Source organism: Electrophorus electricus, chromosome 1 (assembly GCF_013358815.1).
Source record: "Electrophorus electricus isolate fEleEle1 chromosome 1, fEleEle1.pri, whole genome shotgun sequence".
Classification (NCBI taxonomy): Eukaryota; Metazoa; Chordata; class Actinopteri; order Gymnotiformes; family Gymnotidae; genus Electrophorus; species Electrophorus electricus.
Genome location: NC_049535.1, coordinates 21,858,684 through 21,881,183, shown reverse-complemented (window position 1 = coordinate 21,881,183; position 22,500 = coordinate 21,858,684). Strand labels below are relative to the sequence as shown.

Here is a 22,500-nt window from a genome sequence, read left to right as displayed (position 1 = left end):
GACTCTCGTGGTTCATGATTTCACACTGCTGAACCATCTCCCTGATGGTGAGTGTGAAGAGACCATGTTGGGGGTAAGTTCTGTCCCTGATGGTGTGTGCTCTTCTGATGACCCTGGTCTGGTGTCAGTAATGGAAAGACTGTGCTCCTGTGATGTTCTGCTGGTCTTCACCAGCCTTTGGAGAGCCTTGCGCTCCTGTGATGTTCTGCTGGTCTTTACCATTATCTGGAGAACCTTATGCTCCTGTATAGAGCAGTTCCCAAGCCAGGCTTGTGCGTAGTGCAGTGTGGGAGTTGTAGGCAGTTCAGATGCACAGGGACAGACTGTGGGTGCCATCTGGCTGTTATGTGTTTGTTTCACGGGTGACAGTTGATTTTATAATGGTTTGGATTTATTGTCTTTTCTTTTTTTTGTTAGTTTTGTTTTTTGTTTTTTTTCCTTTATGTATGAGTGTATGTGGACATATGAATGCATGAGTGTGTGTGTGTGTGTGTGTGTGTGTGTGTGTGTGTGTGTGTGTGTGTGTGTGTGAGAAAAAACTAGGGAGAGAAAGCACACATCTGATTCTAGAAACAAAACTGTTTTGGCACGTTACCTTCCCATATGTGATGACACCTATAAATTGACACAATCGTGCTTGGATGGACACACACACACACACACACACACACACACACACACACAGAGGCTGAGAGAGTGCATCAGTGTTCACACATGGCAGTGTGTCACCTTACACCCTCACACTCCTCTCCTCTCCGCCCCCTGCTGGGTAGAATGTCTCCATGTGGCCATATGCAGCACTGCACCCTTCTCAACTCTGTACTCACTGCACGCACGCACGTATGCACACACGCAAACACGCAAACTCTCCCACGCTAAATGAATAAGCCATGTTCTAGCACTATCCTGGCCAGCAGTGTTTATCATTCTGTCCAGCGTTCAGGCAAATCAATCCCTTCGCATGCAGAATGGAGACCGGCTGGTCTGGCCCAGGTCTGCCGATGCCTCTGGAGTGTGCTGCTTTCCGGGCGTCTTCTCAGTCACCCGGGTGCCCTGAGTGCTTGTGTGAGGCATTGCTGAGCCCTGGCTCGGCTCGCATGGCACTGTGTTGGCGGTGTCTGTGCGGCGATGTCGAGCAGCACAAACTGGTGTCTCCGGGTGGCCTTGGGCCGTGGGAGGAGGCGCAGGGCCGGGCGCGGGTTTGGGGAAGAGAAGCCGCAACCTGCTGCCTCCAAACCCCCTCCGTGAGATCACAGCAGGGAGGGACGGGCTGAGACTTATTTTGTTGCTTTAAAATGGCGTTTGTGCTGTCGCCGTGTTACGGGTTGTTTTCAGAGAGCTCCCTGCTGTCTGGCCAGGGCACCTCAGATGTTTTAGTCATGATGTGCTGTCAGGGTGAGTGGTGCAGATGAAGGAGAAAGGGAGAAAATGAGAGTGAGGGAGGGAATATAAGGCAGAGAAAGAGCGCGACAGAGGAAAGAAAAGTGGGGATAGAGAGAGAGAAAGAGAGAGGCAGAGAGGAACAGAGGGAGAGACAAGGGGTGAAAGACTGCAAGCTTTAGCTAAACTCGTAGTTTGGATGCACTCTTCTGTTATTTGTAGTGGTTATTTTCCTGCAGGAGAGTTAAATAACTCAAACATACAGCTAAAGCACACCAATCCAATCTGGCTGAGTTGTTCATGTTGCCAGGGAGACGCTGCTGTCAGTCATGCGATCTGACACACCCTTCCAGTACCTGTGTTGGCAGAAGATCTGAGATTTTTAACTAATACTAAACTGTATTAATACATATATATTTCTTGATTTTAACACTGATAAGAGCTTATTCCATTGCATATGTTTACAGTTAAAATGATTTTTTAACTATGTGAAGCTAAGTAGACAGTAGTTTTAAATACATCTATGCCCTGACCTTCAGACGCTAATCGGAAAGATTTCGAAATGGATAAAGTGGATTTCACTTATTGAGCTTGAGAATATCTGCAATCAAAAACGACTAAGACCTTGGTAAACAGAAAACCCACGTCTCCAAGAATGTAAGCCTGGAGTTGAAGAGAGGGGTCACTCCAGGACAGACACAAAATACAAGAAACAGACCATCAGTCCTGTGACAAAAATACTTAATGGTGACACGTTTAAGTGTTTGAGGAAAGAACCATCGGTAACCATCCTAATGGAGACTCCTCCACTGGAGGTCTCCTCAACATTTGGAGAAATGGCCAACATGCAGGAGCCGTCGTCATGGTGATGGCAAATATGCTATGGAGGGTTCACTTTTGAACTTGTATCTTTCTGTCCTTTCCCCAAAATAAATAAATATATATATATATATATATATAGATTGTGCACATGTCTGACGTGAGGCGTTTTTCTGAGAGTGGAAAAGTCATCTCCTACGACCCTTCAGAAGACAGAACATGCGCCTGCCTCCTCGTCATCTCCCCATCCTCACACTTTCATGCCATCCTCAGAAACGGGTTGGGGGGGTTCTGGTGTTTGTAAAATAGTTGCTCATCCGGCCCAAAAAGCCCATCATACGCTCTTGGCACTTTAACTCCCATTCATCTGGTACTGAGCCATAAAAACCAGAGATCGATATTTAGTTTACAGGATTCTGGGAAATCAAAAATAACCGTCCATCATAACCCAGTCCACCAGGTCTCCGAGGAGTTCCCAATCAGAAATGTGTCTCAGGCATGTCCTCTGGACGGAGTGGTTTTTGAACGGTCTCTGGCTTGAAGGCCTTCACCTTGGCCTCGGCTCCAGATGGTGACCATCCGTGCTTGGCCATCGGGAGACGCGTGGGTCCAGTGGCGAGCTGTTGGCGTCTGGCCCAGGAGAACTGAGCAGCGACGCCCCCGCACCCGGGACAGCGGTGGAGAAACTGTGGCCCTCCACCTAGGATCTTATCTGTCCTTCCGCTTAGTCTCCATGTGTCTATCAATCTGAGAAACTCTCTGAGTAATATAAAGTAATTTGGAGAGCTGCAGGATAAGAGTCGGATGTTTCATGCATTCAGTCAAATGGAAAACAAAGCAACAGAGAAAGAGGGAAATAAGGAGGGGAGGAGAGGTGGTGGGGGGAGGTGTTTTAATGGCCAGACCGTCACCGTGACAGCAGAACGGAAACAGAACATCAGAAATATCAGGACATCAGAACATCCCAATATCCGCTGATAAGTTTTGTTTTCTCTGCAGCCTGAGAGTTCGCCACTGACCGAAAGTTCGCACTTTTGGGACAAATTCTAATTTAGGGTTAAATCCTTAAGGAAACACAGGGCGACATCTGTGGCACCCACACCGGGTGTGTGTGTGCGCGCGCAAGAGATGGAGGCAGAGAGTGAGGCGATGGAAGAGTAGCTCATCAAAGGGCGGTGGGCGGGGCACGGGGCGGGGCACGGGGCTGGATGTTGGGTGGGGCCGGCTTCCTATAGGCACGGTCTCGGTGGGTTGTTCCTCTGTTGAGCGCTAACGACATGAATATGCAAATATACCTCTGCGCCAGCGCTATCGATCCACTGCCAAACACACTGCTAAGCTGCTGAATTAGGCCTCAGGCCGGTGCGCCTCGCCCCTCCGGGGGCGGCTGTCTCGGGCGTGCGAGCGGGCTGCACGTCGGATCGGAGCCCGGAGCTGAGAGCTTGGGATAAGTGAGTATGATTTATCTGTTTTGTGCGGGACGTGGGTATATGTGTGAGGCTGAGTGAGTGCGGGTTTGTGTGCTTGCTAGAGTGAGTGTATTTTAACTAAGCAGCTCAATACTATTGAGCTGGCCATGAGTAGCTGTTGATGGTGTCTTGGGACTGTGCAAGTTGGCAGAGTAAATGCAGTGCATGTGCGTGTGTGTGCGTGCATGTGTGCATACATATGTGTGGGTGTCTGTGCATAATTCATCTGCCTGTGAGAGCAGACTGGCTAAGAAATGTTATCGCTTTCTTGGTAAATGCCTTTTTATGTCATGCCCCAGTTTCTTTAAAAATGACCTCGGTGTGCCCAGGGTGTTGAGGGCCAATGGAAGGACAGCACAGCAGGTTTTAGCATGTCGGAGATGAGGGTACGTGCGCACATGGGTGCTGTACCTGCCAGTCCGGCTTCACAGTCTCTGTGTAGGGGTTTCGGACTAACAGCACAGTAGAATCTCTTGCGGTCCGATGGCGAGCGGGCAAAAAGAACCTTCCACCCTCGCACATTCCATTCCAATCTTTTTTTAAAGAATAGCACTGTAGGGGGTCAACCTAAACTCAGCAGGAATGGTGGTCTTAACCAGGGTTCTTAGGGGCCGTACTAGAGGTTAGTAGTGCGGGTGTGGACTCTTACTGTAATAGATGGGTTGAGTCGGGCAGAACAGCCTGCTCTGCCCCCCCCCCCGTCTTTCTCTGTGTGTCTTTCACTCCGTGTCTTTTCCTCGGTGCTGTTTAGAGTGTGGAAGTTAAACGGAGGCTAGTCTGGGCCATGAATGGACTGAAACGCATGACAGCACATATTTGCGTGTATGTGTTGGAGAGAGAGCGGGTAGTGCAAGGATGTGTGTATGTGCTGGTGTGTGGGTTTGTATGTGTGTGCGTGTGTGTTCGTTTGGGAGATGCAGGGCAGTGCGGGTCTTCCCCCTTGTCTGAGTTGGTCGCCGCATGACGCAATGTGATGTACCACTGAGACCCGTCTCCAGGGAGACCATTTTCTAAGGCATGGATCCTGGCCTTCTTAGACCCAGACACTCTTTATCTGTCTGTGTTTGTGTAACCGGTGTGCAGTTTGTTATCTGGTATTATGTAAAATCAATTATTGTAATTTAATAGTCTATAATCATTGATTTGTAAAAATTAGCTCGTAGAGTCCTGGAGGGAAGGAAAGCGTGAATAACAAGAGCTGTGTGTGTGTGTGTGTGTGTGTGTGTTGGGGGGCAGCATTAAACTCTTATTTAAGACGAGGTCCATATTTCACTGTGAAATTTAAAAGTCTTGGATGCAGGTGATGTCATCCGTCTTAGTGCTGGGTTTCACTGCACTATCTTAGACAGATTAAGAGATTAAGCACACTAACGCTTTGATCAGTTTATTCTCCTGAAAATGTTCATTTGCATGTGTGTGTGCCTATGTGCATGCGTGCGTGAGTGAGTGTATATCCGTGCGTGTGTGTGTGTGAGTGTGCATGCGTGTCTGCTGTAGTTCTTTAATTAAAAGCGCTGCTATAACTCACTGCTGGGTAATTAGAGCAGTGTTAAGTGTACCAGCAGCTGCTGGGGAAGTCTATCTATCTATCTATCTCTATCTCTATCTCTATCTCTCTCTCTTTCTCTCTCTCTCTCTCTCTCTCTCTCTCTATCTATCTATCTATCTATCTATCTATCTATTGCTGACATGCTCATGCCACTGACTGACTTATTTACCGAGAGCCAGTGGTGCTGTCTGAGCGTACGCGCTTGCACACCCCTGCTAGCACACCCCTGCTTGCACACACTGTGCAGCTCAAAGCCATCGCCCTTCTCGGATTATCCGTTTTCCTCCTCTCCATCCCTCCACATGGCCGCGTGGGCCTCGGATGCTCCGCCCGCCCGTTGAAGGCGGAGTCCAGGCAAATTTGCACCGGCCTGCAGCGTGCCATGAAAGCTAATGGGTGACCCCGCCTTCGTCATCGCGCTGGCTCCGCCACCCCCCCCCCCCCCCCCCCCCCGGCAGCATTACGTCAGCCTCCCTCGCTAAGCGCCACTTTAACCCCAGCTGAGGTAGGGCAGGTTAACTGGAGGCTTTATGGAAGATTGGGGATTAATGTGCAGGGGGCTGGTGTGGGCAGGTGGGGGGTGTGGGGGTGTGGTGTTTGGGGCTTGGCAGCACAGCTCACTGTTCTGGCTGGCACAGTGCCACCTGGGCCCATCTGCCGCTGCACACACTGCCCCCCCCCCAAAACAGCCATTAATGCTCACCTCCGTATCTGTACCCATCCCTCTGTCTCTCTCTCTCTGTCTGTTTTTTGTTTCTTCCTTTCTTTTGTCTTTGTTTTTACATTCTCTTGTGTGTGTGTGTAGGCAGGCGTGCGTGTGTGTGTGTGTTTGTGTATACAGCAGTTATCAGCCTCCTCTACAGCACCTGTACAACCTTCTTTTCCCACACATACACACACACACACACACACACACACACACGCACACACACACACACACATACACACACACACACACGCCTACCTACACGCACGCGCGCACCCATACGCACGGCACTCAATTTCTCAAATATTTCGATTCAATAAAGCTTCATTACAGGATGATGTTATCACTCCCCTGCATTGCTTTGCCTGGTGCCTGTGCGAGTACTGTGGGGGAGTGTGAGCGGCGCTGTGCATGTCCAGGAATTTACACTGCCGCAGCGTGCAGCACTCCCAAGACGCCTCATACTCGCTGCCGCCACCACCGAGCACTGTAGCAGGTGAACGCTCGTGCAAACGCACACACCAACACACACTGCCACTGAGCACTGTAGCAGGTGAACGCTCGTGCAAACGCACACAACACACACACTGCCACCGAGCACTGTAGCAGGTGAACGCTCGTGCAAACGCACACAACACACACCCTGCCACCGAGCACTGTAGCAGGTGAACGCTCGTGCAAACGCACACAACACACACCCTGCCACAAGCACTGTAGCAGGTGAACGCTCGTGCAAACGCACACAACACACACACCCTGCCACCGAGCACTGTAGCAGGTGAACGCTCGTGCAAACGCACACAACACACACACTGCCACCGAGCACTGTAGCAGGTGAACGCTCGTGCAAACGCACACACCAACACACACCCTGCCACTGAGCACTGTAGCAGGTGAACGCTCGTGCAAACGCACACAACACACACACCCTGCTACCGAGCACTGTAGCAGGTGAACGCTCGTGCAAACGCACACAACACACACCCTGCCACCGAGCACTGTAGCAGGTGAACGCTCGTGCAAACGCACACACCAACACACACACTGCCACCGAGCACTGTAGCAGGTGAACGCTCGTGCAAACGCACACACCACACACACTGCCACTGAGCACTGTAGCAGGTGAACGCTCGTGCAAACGCACACACCGCACACACCACACACACTGCCACTGAGCACTGTAGCAGGTGAACGCTCGTGCAAACGCACACAACACACACCCTGCCACTGAGCACTGTAGCAGGTGAACAGTCGTACAAACGCACACAACACACACACTGCCACCGAGCACTGTAGCAGGGTGAACGCTCGTGCAAACGCACACACCAACACACACACTGCCACCGAGCACTGTAGCAGGGTGAATGCTGGTGTGCACGGAGGACACGTACAGAGATGGAGACTGATTGATTGATTTGGGACGCAGGATGGCAGAGTTCTGAGATTAGCAGCGTCAGCAGAGTGTCTCAGATCAGCCCTGTGTGCGTGCGTGCATGCCAACGTGTGGAGTGAAAAAACTGTGGGGGGGTAGGAGTGTTTGTGTGACTGTGTGTGAGCTTGTGTGTGAGCTTGCGTGTGTGTGTGTGAGCGTGTGTGTGTGTGAGCTTGCGTGTGTGTGTGTGAGCTTGCGTGTGTGTGTGTGAGCTTGCGTGTGTGTGTGTGAGCTTGCGTGTGTGTGTGTGAGCTTGCGTGTGTGTGAGTGAGCTTGCGTGTGTGTGAGCTTGTGTGTGTGTGAGCTTGTGTGTGTGTGAGCTTGTGTGTGTGTGTGTGAGCGTGCCTGTGAGCGTGCGTGTGTGAGCGTGCCTGTGAGCGTGCGTGTGTGAGCGTGCCTGTGAGCGTGCGTGTGTGAGCGTGCCTGTGAGCGTGCGTGTGTGAGCGTGCCTGTGAGCGAGCGAGCGTGCGTGCGTGAGCGAGCGAGCGTGCGTGCGTGAGTGTGAGTGTGCGCGTGTGTGTGTGTGTGTGTGTGTGTGTGTGTGTGTGGTAAGTGTTCAGATGGTTTCCCCATGCGGGGGTCACCTTGTGTCTGAGCTGATGTGGCAGATCTCCTGTCCTGGAGCATCCCCATCAACACACACGCATGCATGCACTTGTGGGCTTAAACACACACCCACCCTCACGCACCCACACCCACACACATGCACACCCACAGCCACACACACACACACACACACATATACACGCGCACACACACCCGCACACACGCGCACACACATGCACACCCACAGCCGCACACACACACACACACACACCCACACGCACACCCACCCACACGCACACCCACACACACCCACACACATGAGCATACACCATGAGCATTCGATGTCAACGGCGAAGTCAATCCGGTTAATTACAGCGTTAAAAATGTTTGATCCCACGAATCAATAATTAACCGGATTGACTTTGCCGTTGACGTCGAATGCTCATGTTGTATTTCATAAAATGTAATACGCGTTTTTGCGTATTAAATCGGAACATTACGACCTGTCCATGATCTGAACAGCTTTCACTTATCTGGCGTCAGTCTGTATGAGAGCCTGTGCTCTGCACCAGTACTGAGGCCGGTTCCCAGAACAGCTGCTACACGGCAGGCGCGCGGCGGGTGAGGCCTCACTCTGCCTCACTCTGCCTCCCTCACCCTTTCATGACTCTGAAGAGGGGGGACGACACCAGAGATGCACATCAGCCCGGGACTGTTGCGTAGCGACTCAGGATGCCCTCGCCATCCCTCTGTCCCTCCATCCATTCCGTCACTCCGCCCCAGGTCCCCCCGTCCCCGCGGCTGGTTCGCTGAGCAGGTTTCACGGAGGCGTGTCCTCACACCGCTGAGCTGTGATTGTGGCAGGACCTGGCAGCTCGGTTGGCACGGCGCCATCTCTCTCTTCCACTGGCATTTGTCACCATGCTCCTCCTGCGCCCCAACAAAACGGATGACATTTGCAGCAGCACCTGCGTCCCTCAGAAGTGTATTTGGTTCTTTCTCTCACCCACGACTTGCGAAAAACACACACATACATACATACGCACACACGCGCACACACACACACACAAGCCCATATGTGGTCTCACATGTACACACTCCCTCATATATCATGCAGACATAATGGCAGGCGTGGAAGTTATTAACAGTTGCTCTGTCTTCCTCAAGTGTCTGTCTCACTCTCTTCACACCCTCCCCCTCTCTCTCTCTCTCTCTCTCTCTCTCTCTCTCACTCCCCCTCTCTCTCTCTCTCCCCCTCTCTCTCTCTCCCCCTCTCTCTCTCTCCCTCCCCCTCCCTCCCATTTTACCGAGACAAATGCCAAATTAACTCTGTGGATAATGCAAAAATCAGCACAAAGCGCTTCTGCTGGTGACAGATGCACACTGAGAGTTAGCTGCTAGTGTAATGTTTGAAGGACTGAAAGCGTCTCCATGATAACGGACCCAGAGTAAATGCCGTGCCAGCTGAAGGCCTCAGCATGATTCACGGGCACTGTATCGATCTACACGGGACCGGGCGTCACCTGCTGCACACGTCCAGGTGGAGCTCACACCCGCCAGTGGTTTGATGGATGGGTGCGGGGATGACCTCTTCTGGTGAAGTCAAGGTCTTTTATGGAGAGTGACAATATCTCAGAGATGGGTGTGGAGACACACTCTCTCACACACACACACACACACCCAGTCAAACATTGCCAGTCCACACGTGTCTGGCCCTCCAGCCGGATGCATGCTGTCCCGGGCGAGGGTGTCTCTTGTGGCCCGTGGCCTCGGGGTGTAAAAGTGTAAAAGTGTTTGGCTTTAAGCAGCTGCACCTTTTGAAGCAGCTAGCACAAACGCTGACAGAGCAGCGGGTCGTGCCCTCCACCCCATACGCTGAGGTTCTCTGGCCCAAGATGCCGAGCCCCGCTCCCAGAGCCGCCCCCGTACCAATTGCGGAGCAGGCCTGCCGCACTTGCGGGTTTCTCACCTAACCAGAGTCGCTGACATGCCACGTGATCATCTGCAGTGAAAATAAGCAGAATAAACAGAAACTTGGAGTGACTGACCCAGGATCAGGCTTGGCTCTGCAGCACCAGATCAGCACAGGTCTCGTGGAACGGGGGAGCTGGCGGGGGATCAGCCTCCCTTAGGGGCTGCCTCCACGGAAAAACATTCCCTCTCTTTTCTTTTCCCTCTCCCTGAGTTGTTTCATGGCAGCCTTCCGGCATGGATTGTTTCTGCCTGCTTGGTTTTTCCCGCCATTTTATTTTTTTCCCCAACTTTTCCTGTTCTGTTTGTTTCCCCCCTGAGGATTTGTTTTTTTGTTTGTTTGTTTTTTTCTTTTTGGCCACTCTTCCACACTTTGGAGAGGATGAACCTTTGTGGGAAGACTGTTTTTCCGAACGAGTGTGTCCGATGACATACACACACACCAAAGGATGCTAGAATAACACCAACAGCCTGTTTCCCCATGATGGGCCACACATTCATTGCTCAGTTTTTGAGACATATATCATACCAAACAGTGGGTGGTGATGGCTAGGCTGCGTTGTCATGGCAACTCCCAGCCTGTGCCCAGTCTTTTAGCAGTAAGGGAGGGAGAAGTAGGGGGGGGGGGGCGTGGTCCAGTTCTGCTTCCATAGACCTGCCCTCCGGCGGAGTTTAGCTCCAGCCTTGGTCCGGCACCCCTGTGGTCTGTTAGGGCACCAGTCCTGCCTGCTACTTCTACTCACAGAAGTGTGTAACGCAGCTAGACCAGGCAACACATAGTCCTGCATTCAACATGCAGACACGAAAACAGCACAGAGACACATAGCTCAAAGAAGAAAATGTCAAAGCCTTGTGTGTGTGTGTGTGTGTGTGTGTGTGTGTGTGTGTGTGTGTGTTAGGGTGGGTGGAGGGGTAATGCTTTATGTCTACTCAGGGCTGATGGGTTTCCCATACCCTGCCATACAGTACTATGTAAGGGATAAAAGTTTAGTTGAAGATGAAGGAAACCTGCAGCCGTGCGTAAGGTTTGAGCTCTGGGCTGGTAAATGTCATTTTTATGGCTTTTATAGCTCTTTTTTTCCTCTACCAAACAAAGTGTCATAAATAAACTCATTGTGAGGTCAACGACCTGTGAATTAGAGCACTTTAAAAGAACTGTGTTAAAAAATCTTTCAATTCCCTCTACCCAGGAGGGCATTATCCCGACACATTACCCCAGCCTGGCTCACAAAGGACAGCGCCATCATTAGCACTAAAACTGCAGGTTTGGTAGAAAGCATCAGTATACAGGCCCCACAGGCCCAGGGGCTATATGCTTTTTTTACTTTACATTTGTAGGAGACAGCTGATCCTAGGTCAGTCTCTGTTGGCACCATCTACGCTCTGCATATGACCCGTAAAGTTTGAACTGTGATACTGGGTCAGTGACACTGAATTTAAGAGGGCAGGGTGCACTAAATGTCTGTGGGGTTGGTGTGCTTGCTTTGGGAGGTGGGGCTTCATGGATATCTGGCCACTGAAAGGGGAGGAGCTCTCAAGAGAGGCGGGCCAACAGTGCACCATCATGGGGTTGTGGGGGAGCCCTCAGGGGTGGAGGGTCTGCGGGGTATTGGCATGGGGGAGGATCCAGGGCTACGTTCCCCCTTCTCAAAATCCCTTTGGCACCAAGTGTCTTGCGTGTGCATGTGTATTTTAGCATAACCACTGAATTACTGTGATACCACACATGACTGTAAAGTTTATGAAAGAATGGGATATTGTGTATAATGCAATATGATACAATACTACACTAAATAAGAATAATAGTTGTGTGTGTGCGTGCGTGCGCACGGCTCCTGCTGTTGTTTCAACCCTTCATCTATACGTCGACACATATTTACAGCGCGTGTACACGTCATTTGGCACAGACAGTGAGTGCAAGGATATTGTGGCATCAGTCCTCGTGTGTGAGCGTGCGTGCGTACACAGTCCTGCGGGCTGTGTGATGGGGCCCGAGGGGGTCCCCACAGACTCTCAGCTGGGCCATCGGCGGCCTGCTTCCATAAACACCCGCATTTATACCAATCAAGGCGGTGGCCAGGCCAGGCGTTGTTTATATGGCTGCAAAATTCAATTACGCCGTGGGGAGGGCAGCCGCGGCGTTACGGCCTGCCAGGGTGACATTTCATTTGCAGTGAATCATGGAGCAGTGCAGCACAGAGCCTCCTCGGCTCAGAACTCCTGTGTGGGGGTGTGTGTGGTACTGTGGGGGTGGGTGTGTAAGCACACGTTTGTGATGGAGCTCCTTATAGCGTTTGCGCTTGCAATCGTCGTCTTGTTTCTTGACTGTCTCAATTTCTTTTCTCCTCTCCGTGCGCGTGTGTGTGTGCGCGTGTGCGCGTGTGTGTGTGTGTGCGCGCGTGTGTGTGTGTGTGTGTGTGTGTGTGTGTGTGTGTGTATACGCGTGATCCCTTGCTCTTACCATTTCACTGTGCTTCTTATGCTGTGTTTTTCTAATTCTCTTTCCATGCTGTATCACTCAACCATCTCTGAACTTGGGTCTACTTTGCTAGTGATCTGTATTTAGTTCATATTTGTGTGTGTGTGTGTGTGTGTGTGTGTGTTTGCATACACGCATGTGTGCGAGCATTCTGACAGCTTCAAAGTGTTGCTGTGCAGCAGATACGAATGCAGATATTCGCCCCCAGCCCCGCCCTCAGCACTGCCCCCAGCCCCGCCCCACCTCTTCAGCACCACCCATCCTTCTAGCCCCGCCCATGCATTTAGCATCACCCCATCAAATATTCATGTGCCCCGCTCCAGTGTAATCGATATATGCCCCAAACCAGCGTTCCCTCTGGACCGAATGGCGCTGGCCGGATGCGTTCCATTCCGTCTCCCGCTCGTTGCTGCACAGCTGCTCATCTTGCCTGTCTGCTGAGTGACTTCACTGATCTGGGATCAGCGAGATAGTGCTTGCCTCTCCTCCGTAGGACCTTCTCCAGGCTTCAGAGGACCGGGGAATGAATTTTGTGCGACACCCATGAGAAGCTGTGAGGGGTGCCGTTAAATTCGGTGTGATGTGGTTGATAAGAGTTAGGGAAGATGACGCCGGTAAATAGCGCCCCCTGCTGAAGCGTGTTCCGCGCAGAGAAGACCACCGTCCCGGCTAGATGACCTTCAGGGGTAACCATTTGCATGTTATCAGGACTAAGTGTGTGCGTTTGCGTGCGTGTTTGCATGCACGTGTGTGCTTGCTTGCAGTTGGGACTGTGTGGAGTTGTCTCTGAACTCTGTCAAAACCCCATGATCTCATTTCCAATTCCTGGATAGATGTTCTATGCAGATTACCCCGGTAATGCTGTTATCTCTTTCTCTCACACACACACACACACACACACACACACACACACACACACACACACACACACAGAGTCTTTGTTGTTTACCTTTGAATGGCAGAGTATGATTTTGGAAGGGGTTTTGGGATGAGCAGTGCCGTAGTGAGCAGCTGGCTTTGAAATGCTTCTTTTCTTTCCCTTTCCTCTCTGTCCTCCTTCCTGGCTCCTTTGCTTTCTGGCTGACTTTCTTCTTTTCTTTTCTGTCCTTTTTTTTTTTATTCTGTCCTTTCTGTTCTGCCTGTCTTTCTTGGATAAGATTGGAGCAAAGACGGGCGGAGACGGCCAGCAGCCAGCTCCAGATACGCTGGGAATATTTTAAGGTTCATTCAAAACGCATACGTGATTAGCATAATTATTCTCCAATTATGGGGCTTCGTGATTGGCTCAGCTTGGCCCAGCACGCGAATGCTAGATTATATGCGGTGAATGGCCAGCCAGTGGACTGTGTTTTTATTGGACATTGATCTGTGCTTTTGTCCACAGCTTTCTGAAGGTCAGATGTTTCTGTTGGAACACTGCATGCAAAAAAGGGAACACGTTACAGTGGCCGTGAGAAACACGACCAGCTAGGTGCACTTTGCCTGTTAATGGATACTGTGTGTGTTCGTGTCTGCGTGCGTGTGTGTGCGTGCGCGCATGAGAGAGCGTAAGCCACATGTCCGGTGTAAAAAGGTGTGTGTGTGTGTGTGTGTGTGTGTGTGTGTGTGTGTGTGTGTGTGTGTGTGTGTGTATAGGTAGGTAGGTATTCATGAGCACAGGTAGGATTGCTGACTGAGTTTGTAGTCCAGTCCAGTATCAAGCATCCCACACTGATCCCCAAGATCTGACACTCATCCCCAAAATCTGATTCTTTACAAGTTTGATGCTTCTTGTTCTTTTGTGGTTGAATGATCTGCCCCAGTTTTATGTTTTGTGTCTGTGTGTGTGTGTGTGTGTGTGAGCATGTGTGTGTGTGTGTTTGTGAGAGTGAGAGAAAAGAGAAACATTGAGTGTATATATGCACATTGGGTTGATGGAACAGCAGGAGGCATACCGCTGGAGAAGGGTTGACTGTGTGTGCCCTGCATTCCTCATGGCAGTGCAGGTCCAATTAAGGCAGACCCCTGGTTAGTGTGACCAAGCCCAGCCTGCCAATACAGTCTGAGTCAGTAGCATGGGGCAGATGCTCCCCCAAGAGGCTGTCAATACCCCCTCTCCTTCAACCACTACCCTCCCTCCTGCCCCCCTCTCCCTCTCTCTCTCTCTCTCTCTCTCTCTCTCTCTGCGTGTGTGTGTGCGTGGGTGGTCGGGTGGGTGCATGCGTGTGTGAATGCTCAGAGAGACGCTGCTAGACAGCCGTAGTGGGAAGTGTGTGAAGTGGGTGACAGACAGTGAAGCTTTGCTTGGTGGGAAAGTCTGTCTGCCTTGTCTTTTTTCCCTTTTCTTTTCTACCTTCCTACCATACATCAATCCATCCATCTATATGTCCATGCATGCATACATACATCTGTCTATCCATCAATACACACACGTTCTTGTGTTGTTTCTGCTTTGTGACACTTTTAACATAGAGTGTAATGGCAGATCTAACGCTTCTTTTTATATATTTGTATATATGTGTTTGTATATATGTATGTGTGTGTGCGCGCGCACGTCTCTGTGATCGTTTGACCATGTGATCAGCTTTAGACTTGATCAGGGTGAATTCTTTTAGACTATGTGGCGCACACACGCACATACTTGCACATGCCCATACACTACAAATGCCCTTTTCTAGTTAATGCAGAACTAGTCAGGCATGTGACACATGTTAAGACTATCAGAATGGGAATGAGTACTCATGTTGCATTTCCTGTGTTCCAGACATGAGATGGAGGGGGTGGTGTAAATGTGCTTTTGAAATGGCTGTGCAACTCCAGCACAGCATTAACCACCCTCACACTGAACTGTCTCCTTCTCTGTAGCTCATAAAAAATAATCCCATTATTTTCATGTGTGATTTAAACTTTACAGCCCAATAAATTATATCATTAAATTATACACGTAAATGGGTAATCTACTTAGTCATGCAGTATCGTCAAATATTTTGGCACTGGGTGGATTGGTGGATGTGCAGTGGCCATTAAAAGTGTAATATGAATGTATTTGTTCAACTCTAGTTTGGTTGATTTGGCGTCAGTATCTTACAGCTGCATTTAAAAGGATGACTGTGAAGAATTCCAGCCTTATTTCCAGGATTCCCTTCCTTAACTGTTTTCATATTTGTATAAAACCCATTCGTTTCTGTGGATAATATTTAATTGGATAGTTTAGCATAATCTTAAGTAAAAATGACACAAACCCTTGCTTCGAAGACTTGGTCATTGCCGTCACTGACGTCACGCTGCCGTGCCTGGAGGGCAGGCATATTTTTTTTCTCCTCCTGGTCGCTCCGGTGGTTTGCCTTAAGTGTTGGCGTGCCGGGCTCCATGGGGTTCAGGGTGGGGGATTGATCTGGCCTGTCACTAATGTTCCACTTTTTGGTCCCACAAAAACTTTATTTTATTTAATCAATATGTTTGAGGTTGGCGCTCGGCTGCCCTGTGCCGAGGCCCTGCTGGCGTGTGCGTCTTCCCGAGGTAGGTTTTTTTTTTTTTTTAACGCATCCGTCTCTGTATCCCGGGTGGTGTTCTAGACCTGTGTTTTTAGTTTTTCCATGACTCTAGTGGGTTTTTTTTTGTTTGTTGTTGTTGTTGTTGTTGTTGTTGTTCGCTACTGTGGTGCTGCCTCATCTTCCAGCTTGTTTGCGATGGATAAGCTCACCGCTGTTTTCTAGCTTCTTTCCAGTGTACGCCACGGTTATTTGCGATGCATCTAACGTCTCAGCTCTGCCACGGAGCAGTGGTGACTGGCCACGCCTCTCCTTTGGTTCTCAGGCCGAGAGATGACGACAGCATCTGATGCAAATGTCCATTCACCTCCATTCACCTCCGTTCAAGAAATGTCCACCCAGCCAAAAGCTGCTTAGGTCATCTTAGTTCTACACGTGTGCACGTGCACGTGCGTGCATGTGTGTGTGTGCGAGTGTGTGGTCACGGCTCAAGCTGCGACCATCAGCGACGCCGGCTAGCGTGTGCTGTGCTGTGATTGGCTCGGAAAAAGGAACAGCCGGAGGCTGTCTGAGACGTTTGGCGCCATCGCCCCGGATTGTGTGTGATGACCCCCCCGTCCGTTACACGGCCTCTGTGTCTTCCTCAGGCTACAGTATCAGCACCTGACATTTAGAAACCTCAGCGTGATGCGGACATTATACTCCACTGCCGTTCGCTGCGCGTTGCGGTCGCCATATGCTTTGGGCTCAGCTGAAATCGCTGGCCAGCGTGTGCTGTGCCATGATTGGCTCGGTCTGTGTTATTTTGAACCGATATTTTTTTCCGAATTGCCATTATGAAAGGGAGAGTTCACTCAAGGATGAAGGAACGCTGCTCCTGGAAGGCTGACGCAGGTCGGGATTCTCAAAGAACGTGTCCTGCAGCATCGGTCTCATTGCCATAATGACTAACGTTTGCAATGACAATTGCCAAGCGTTGTATTGCAAAGCCTTATTGGACACTGTGTTTTAGGCGGGAGACGAGAGGGGGCTCGGGTCCGAGGGGCAGGGTCGTGTGTGTGTGCGGGTCGTGTTCCAGCAGGCTGCCTGGTGATGCCCTCTGTGGGATACTTATAGAGGTGTATTGTCAAATCAAGTGCCACAAGGAAACTGTCCCATGTGATAAGGCTAGAACTCCTCGGAATTGCATTTCTGAGTGCGGCTTATTGGCTGTACATATATTTCTCTCTCTCTCTCTCTCTCTCTCTCTCTCTCTCTCTCTCTCTCTCTCTCTCTCTCTCTCTCTCAATTTCTCTTCATCTGTACTGTTCTTTCTTTCCGTAAGTCTCTCTCCCTCTCTCCGCTTGTGTGTGTGTGTGTGTGTGTGTGTGTGTGTGTGTGTGTGTGTGTGTGTGTGTGTGTGTGTGTGTGTGTGTGTGAGAAAATTCTCTCATCAGTAGACACCATGTAAGATTGATAAAGGTCAGAGATGTCAGGCTGGCCACAAAATGAAAGTTTTGCGTGTGTGTGTGTGGGGGGGGGGTGTAATCCCTTCCCCTCTCTTTTTCTGTGTGTGTGTGTGTGTGTGTGTGTGTGTGACTGTTTTATTCCTATATTTCCATACAACCTTTCTGTATTATATGTGTGTTTTAACACCTGTGCACATCTTTCATTCATGTTTGCTGTTCTCTTCAACACAGCCGTCTCGCTCTCAGTCTCAGTGTTTGTCTGCAGTACAGCCCCTAGACAGGCTGTGGGAAAATAAGGCACTGCAGGAGTAGGAAAGGGAGAGGAGTGGAGACAGTCTGCTTGTCCGAGAACGCACCATGAGGACCTGAGCACACAGGGAGAGGGAGAGAAGGAGAGAGAGATGGTGAGTGATGGAGGGAGAGAGAGAGAGAGAAAGAGAGAGGCCGACAGACAGATTGAGCCAAAGAGTGCTTGGGGTGTGTGTGTCTGCTCTTGGGTGTTTGTGCTAGAGTTGTGTCCTGCGGAGCCAGAGTGCACAGCCAATCAATAGCCCCGCTTACAGCCGGAGAGAGCAGCCAATCAACAGCCTGGCTTAGAGTGCGGCCACCCAGTGGAAACGGCTCAGGGAAACAGCAGCTTGGGAACCCAGCAGGGGGCTTGTTTTTGGAACTAGACATCTTGTCGGATGGGCTCAATGATGGTTGCTCTCTCTCTCTCTCTCTCTCTCTCTCTCTCTCTCTCTCTCTCTCTCTCTCTCTCTCATGCTCTGTTTGTCACTTTTTTCCTCTCTCTCTCTCTCTCTCTCTCTCTCTCTCTCTCTCTCTCTCTCTCTCTCTCTCAGTTCAGTAAGCTTTATTGTCGTGACCATATTCAATTACAGGACTGCCAAAGCGACATTAAAATGAACAAACTGAAGGGAATAAATGAAGCTTTGAGGACATCCAGAACTCTGCTGTGAATAATCACTGATATGAAGTGTGATTAGCAAATACAAAAGGAAACCAAATAGATGATGATGATGATATAAAGAGAGAAAGAGGAAGAAATAAGTCTCTCTCCCTCTCTCCCCTCCCCTCTGCTTCTCTCTTTCTCTCTCTCCCTGTTCTGCTTCTGTTGTCTTTTTTCCACTCTTCTTCTCTTTTTTTTTTTTTTTTTTTTAAGTTGCACCCTTCCATTCAGCACTTCCTTTCTCTGATGCATGCCTGCAACATATCTTCTGTGACGTATGTGTGTGTGTGTGTGTGTGTGTGTGTGTGTGTAAGAGAGAGAGAGAGAGATCTGAGAGCTGTGAACCTAAGGCCACTCTCTCCTCAGGTACATCTCCTGTCATTTCACTCTCCGATGGCCCAAAGCATTTTATTTCTTTCCTATATCCACGGATGTTAAAGCATGCTCGCTCGCTCGCGCTCTCTCTCTCTGTGTGTGTGTGTGTGTGTGTGTGTGTGTGTGTGTGTGTGTGTGTGTGAGAGAGAGACGTGTGTGAGACACAGTCCATAGCACAGTCATTAAAAGTCACAAATCAGTGTTGCATCAGTGAAATGCATCCAATGAAACGGCGGTCATTAGTCACTGGGGCGTGTGCACTATGACCGTGCGTGTGCAATAAAACCAATCCACTCATGAAATGATACAACTGCACCCCCCAGACACACCCACATGCCCATAGAGAAGTTTAATGTTGAACACTGGTAGTAATGATCATTTTTATACAACAATAATAATAATAATAAATGTATTATTATTATTATTATTATTATTATTATTATTATTATTATTTCAAATGTAAAACTTACTGGTATTTTAGTTTGGTTTAGTTTGAGGACCCAGAGGCCTTCAGGGTCAGCTGGGCTTGGAGGGCAAGACCCAGAGAACGTCCCTCTACCGGCAGGATACTTGTAGCATGCAAGAATGTTGTGATGTGTTAAAGTTTATATGCCTGTTGTATCGGTATTACAGAAAATAGTATTGTGATATCGATTAAGTAATGATCTATCACATAACCCTAGTGACCTCAGCTGTCTCTGGCTCTGTGTGTGGGGGGGTGGGGGATAGCTGGAGAGAGGGAGAGAGAAAGCCTGGCAGGAGTGTGTCTCTGGCGTGCTGCCCTACATTACTCTGCCCGTATGATCGCTCTCGCTCTCGCGCTCTCTCTCGCTCTCTCACACACTTCTTTTGCGGATACCGAGCCTCAGGGCAACAGCCAAATACTGCTGGGTGCAAACTGACCTCCTACAGAACACACACTTACACGCACACGCACACACACACACACACACACACACACACACACACACACACTTAGGCACATGCACACACAAGCAGGGATTTGTTCTCCATGCTCTACATGTGATGGGGTGATGGAGGGCATCTCGGGCGTAGCTGCAGGGGCGGAGGCACTGGGGCTGGCTGACGTGTGCGTGAGTAGGTGAGGCCAACGGATGAGGATGAGGAAAGGGCAGAGGATGAAGGCTTGTGTTTGTTCCTGGTTCCTCCTCCTCCTGCATCCATCCTTTTGTAACGAGCGTTAAAAGGCTGTAAAGAGTTTGTCAAATGTTTCTCTCCAGCAGAGCAACAGAGCTTGTTGGGAAAATCACGCTTGGGCTGAAGGATGATGTGTTGACTGGTGAATGCATGTGCGCGTGTTCGCGTGTGGGCGTGATGCAGAGAAAGCGGGCCTAACTGAAGCGCTGCGTGTGCGTGTGTGTGTGTGTGTGTGACATCATATGGTCAAATCGGACCTGCGGGTATTGATTTCACATGACCTGCGATCAAACACAATTATGCGGAGAGTTCTGCAGGGCTGCTGCTGACAGCGCCTCTGCTACCTGTCGCCATGGGGACTTGGGCGGTTGTGTCTGTGTGTCTGTCGTGTGTGTGTTATTGTATGTTTGTGTGAGAAGATGGAGTGCTATGGCTCTAACTCGTCACTCCTGTGTGTTCCTCTCAGCCTGTCGCGCTAACCAGCTTGGATTCCTCCTCATCCTCTACAGTATAAATCACAAGCACAGTGCACTGCCTGCCTCCCCCATGCACGCGCGCACACACACACACACACACACACACACACACACACACACCCACACACCCACACACTCTCCCTGTCTGTTCTTCTGAAAGAATCACTGGAGTATTTAGATAATTTGTTTACTTCAGCAGCCAGACCAGTTCAGTTCCTCCCTGGCTTGATCATTTGATAGAGCTGTGTGAGTGATATTGGGGTGTGTGCGTGTATGCATGCATTTTGGTCCTTGGCCAAGGAGACCCAGAATGGATTATTATGGGCTCCCTCGGACCACTTCCACTCTTTGCAGCTGTTTCCCCAGCAACGCCTTTTTGTTACTTGTGGCACGATCGATCTAATTGGCTGGCTTTCCTATTACCTGCTGCACCTCCCCTGGCCAATGAAATCACTCGATGAACTCCAGGTATAAGTGAAAGAACGACCAGATGGATGGCTGAATAAATACCCCTTGTCGTTTATTGACCACAGTGTTATCCTTGCCAAGAGGAGACCCTTCGCCTGCTGTATTGTGTGTGTGTGTGTGTGTGTGTGTGTGTGTGTGTGTGGAGGGGGGGCGGGTGTGCTTGAGGGAAAGGTCAAGCATTGTGTGAGTGTCTCTGTATGTAGACAGGACAGGCAGATTTTATCAGGTGCTAGACACACACACACCACACACACGCATGCAAATTTTAATTCCTCCTTTCACTGAATCCACCCCTCACTCCCTCAACTGTATCTCAGGACTTCATGAGCCTCCTCCTCTTGGCTGCGTGCATTCACCAGTCAGCTGCATGAAGCACTTCACAGCTAAACCCCTGCGCTCCAGCTGACCCACCCATAACGACTTCCTGGACTGGACCGCGATGATGAATCCGTTCTGCCTGTACGTACACCAGGATTCTGGCCTTGTGCTCCTTGGTTTCCCTAAACAAAGCCACCAGAAGCGTGTCTTGTTTGCCTTCGTGCGTGTGCACTCACCTGGAGGCAGGCCCACGCTCCCCTCCAGGGCGCTCGTCTGTTTCCAAGTGCCGCTGTTGAAATCTCCCCGAAAGTTTTCATTAGCAGCGATTACATTCTTAAGGGCTTGATTGCCACCCGTTTTGTGTTAATCAGCTTGGATGTGGCTGGCATTTTCCTTAAACGGTCGTTTGTTTCTGGAGGATTTAAAGAGGGCGTAAAACTCCTGGCCTTCCGCAATTCCGCCCGCACGTCATCTGTCATCTGCATGGTGTGATCGGAGACGGGTCATGTCAAAGCTGCTGATATGAGCTGATGTATCGATTGTGCCCTTGGGCGGTGCTGGGTCATTACTTTCATCTCTCGTTCTCTCTTTCTCTCGTTTGTGTGCACGCGCGTCTGTCCGTCCATCAGTCAGTACGAAGAGAATCAGATCCAGCTGCCCTTTGGTAGAGCCATGTGTCACACCTGCTTCCCCAGATTGTCACTTATGTCCTAATGAACTGCTAGTGCTCTGATCCCCCTTTCCTGTGTGTGTGTCCAGCGCGTGTGTGTGTGTGTGTGTGTGTGCGTGTGTCCAGCGTGTGCGTGTGCGTGTGTGTCCAGCGTGTGTGTCCAGCGTGTGTGTCCAGCGTGTGTGTCCAGCGTGTGTGTGTGTGTGTGTGTGTGTGTGTGTGTGTGTGTGTGTGTGCTTAAGAAGGCTTCAGCGGAAGAACGTGGCTGGCTTTTATTAGGATTGTATCACCTTGTGATCAGTGTCTGTCTGGCTGTAATAAAAACAGTCTAGAATCTTCACTTTCCAAAACCTCCCACTCACACACAACTACACACACACACACACACACACACACACACACACACACATAATGAGAAGGCTTCAGTCTCACTTAGAACAGACTATGTCTGCTGGGTTTCTGGAACTGGGAGTATAAAGACCAGCTCTCTCCCAGTACTCCCCTCCTCCTCCCTCCCTCATTCTCCCCTCCCTCCCTCATTCTCCCCTCCCTCCCTCCTCATTCTCGGCTCTTTCCTCCTTTGCCCTGCCTCCCTCATTTGCTGCCCCGCCCTCCTCATTTATTTATGCATTTCTGCAGCAGCGGCAGAGGAGCCTCTCAGTGCCTCCCGGACATGAGCAGCTGCAGCAGAACGGACTGTTTGTGATGCACTTTTAAAGAGTAAGACACCCAAGAAATTGTGCGGAGATCGTATGTTATCAGAACATCCGAGTCAAATGAACATGTTGGTGGATTATAGCCCACTAAGTGAACAGAT

At 50.2% G+C, this 22,500-nt stretch overlaps 1 protein-coding gene across 2 annotated transcripts in view; it reads left to right on the top strand.

Moving 5' to 3' along the window:
* LOC113580084 (ephrin type-A receptor 7-like) overlaps window positions 1–22,500 on the top strand; it is a 101,356-nt gene that overhangs the window by 24,954 nt on the left and 53,902 nt on the right. The gene's annotated exons all lie outside the window — the stretch shown is intronic.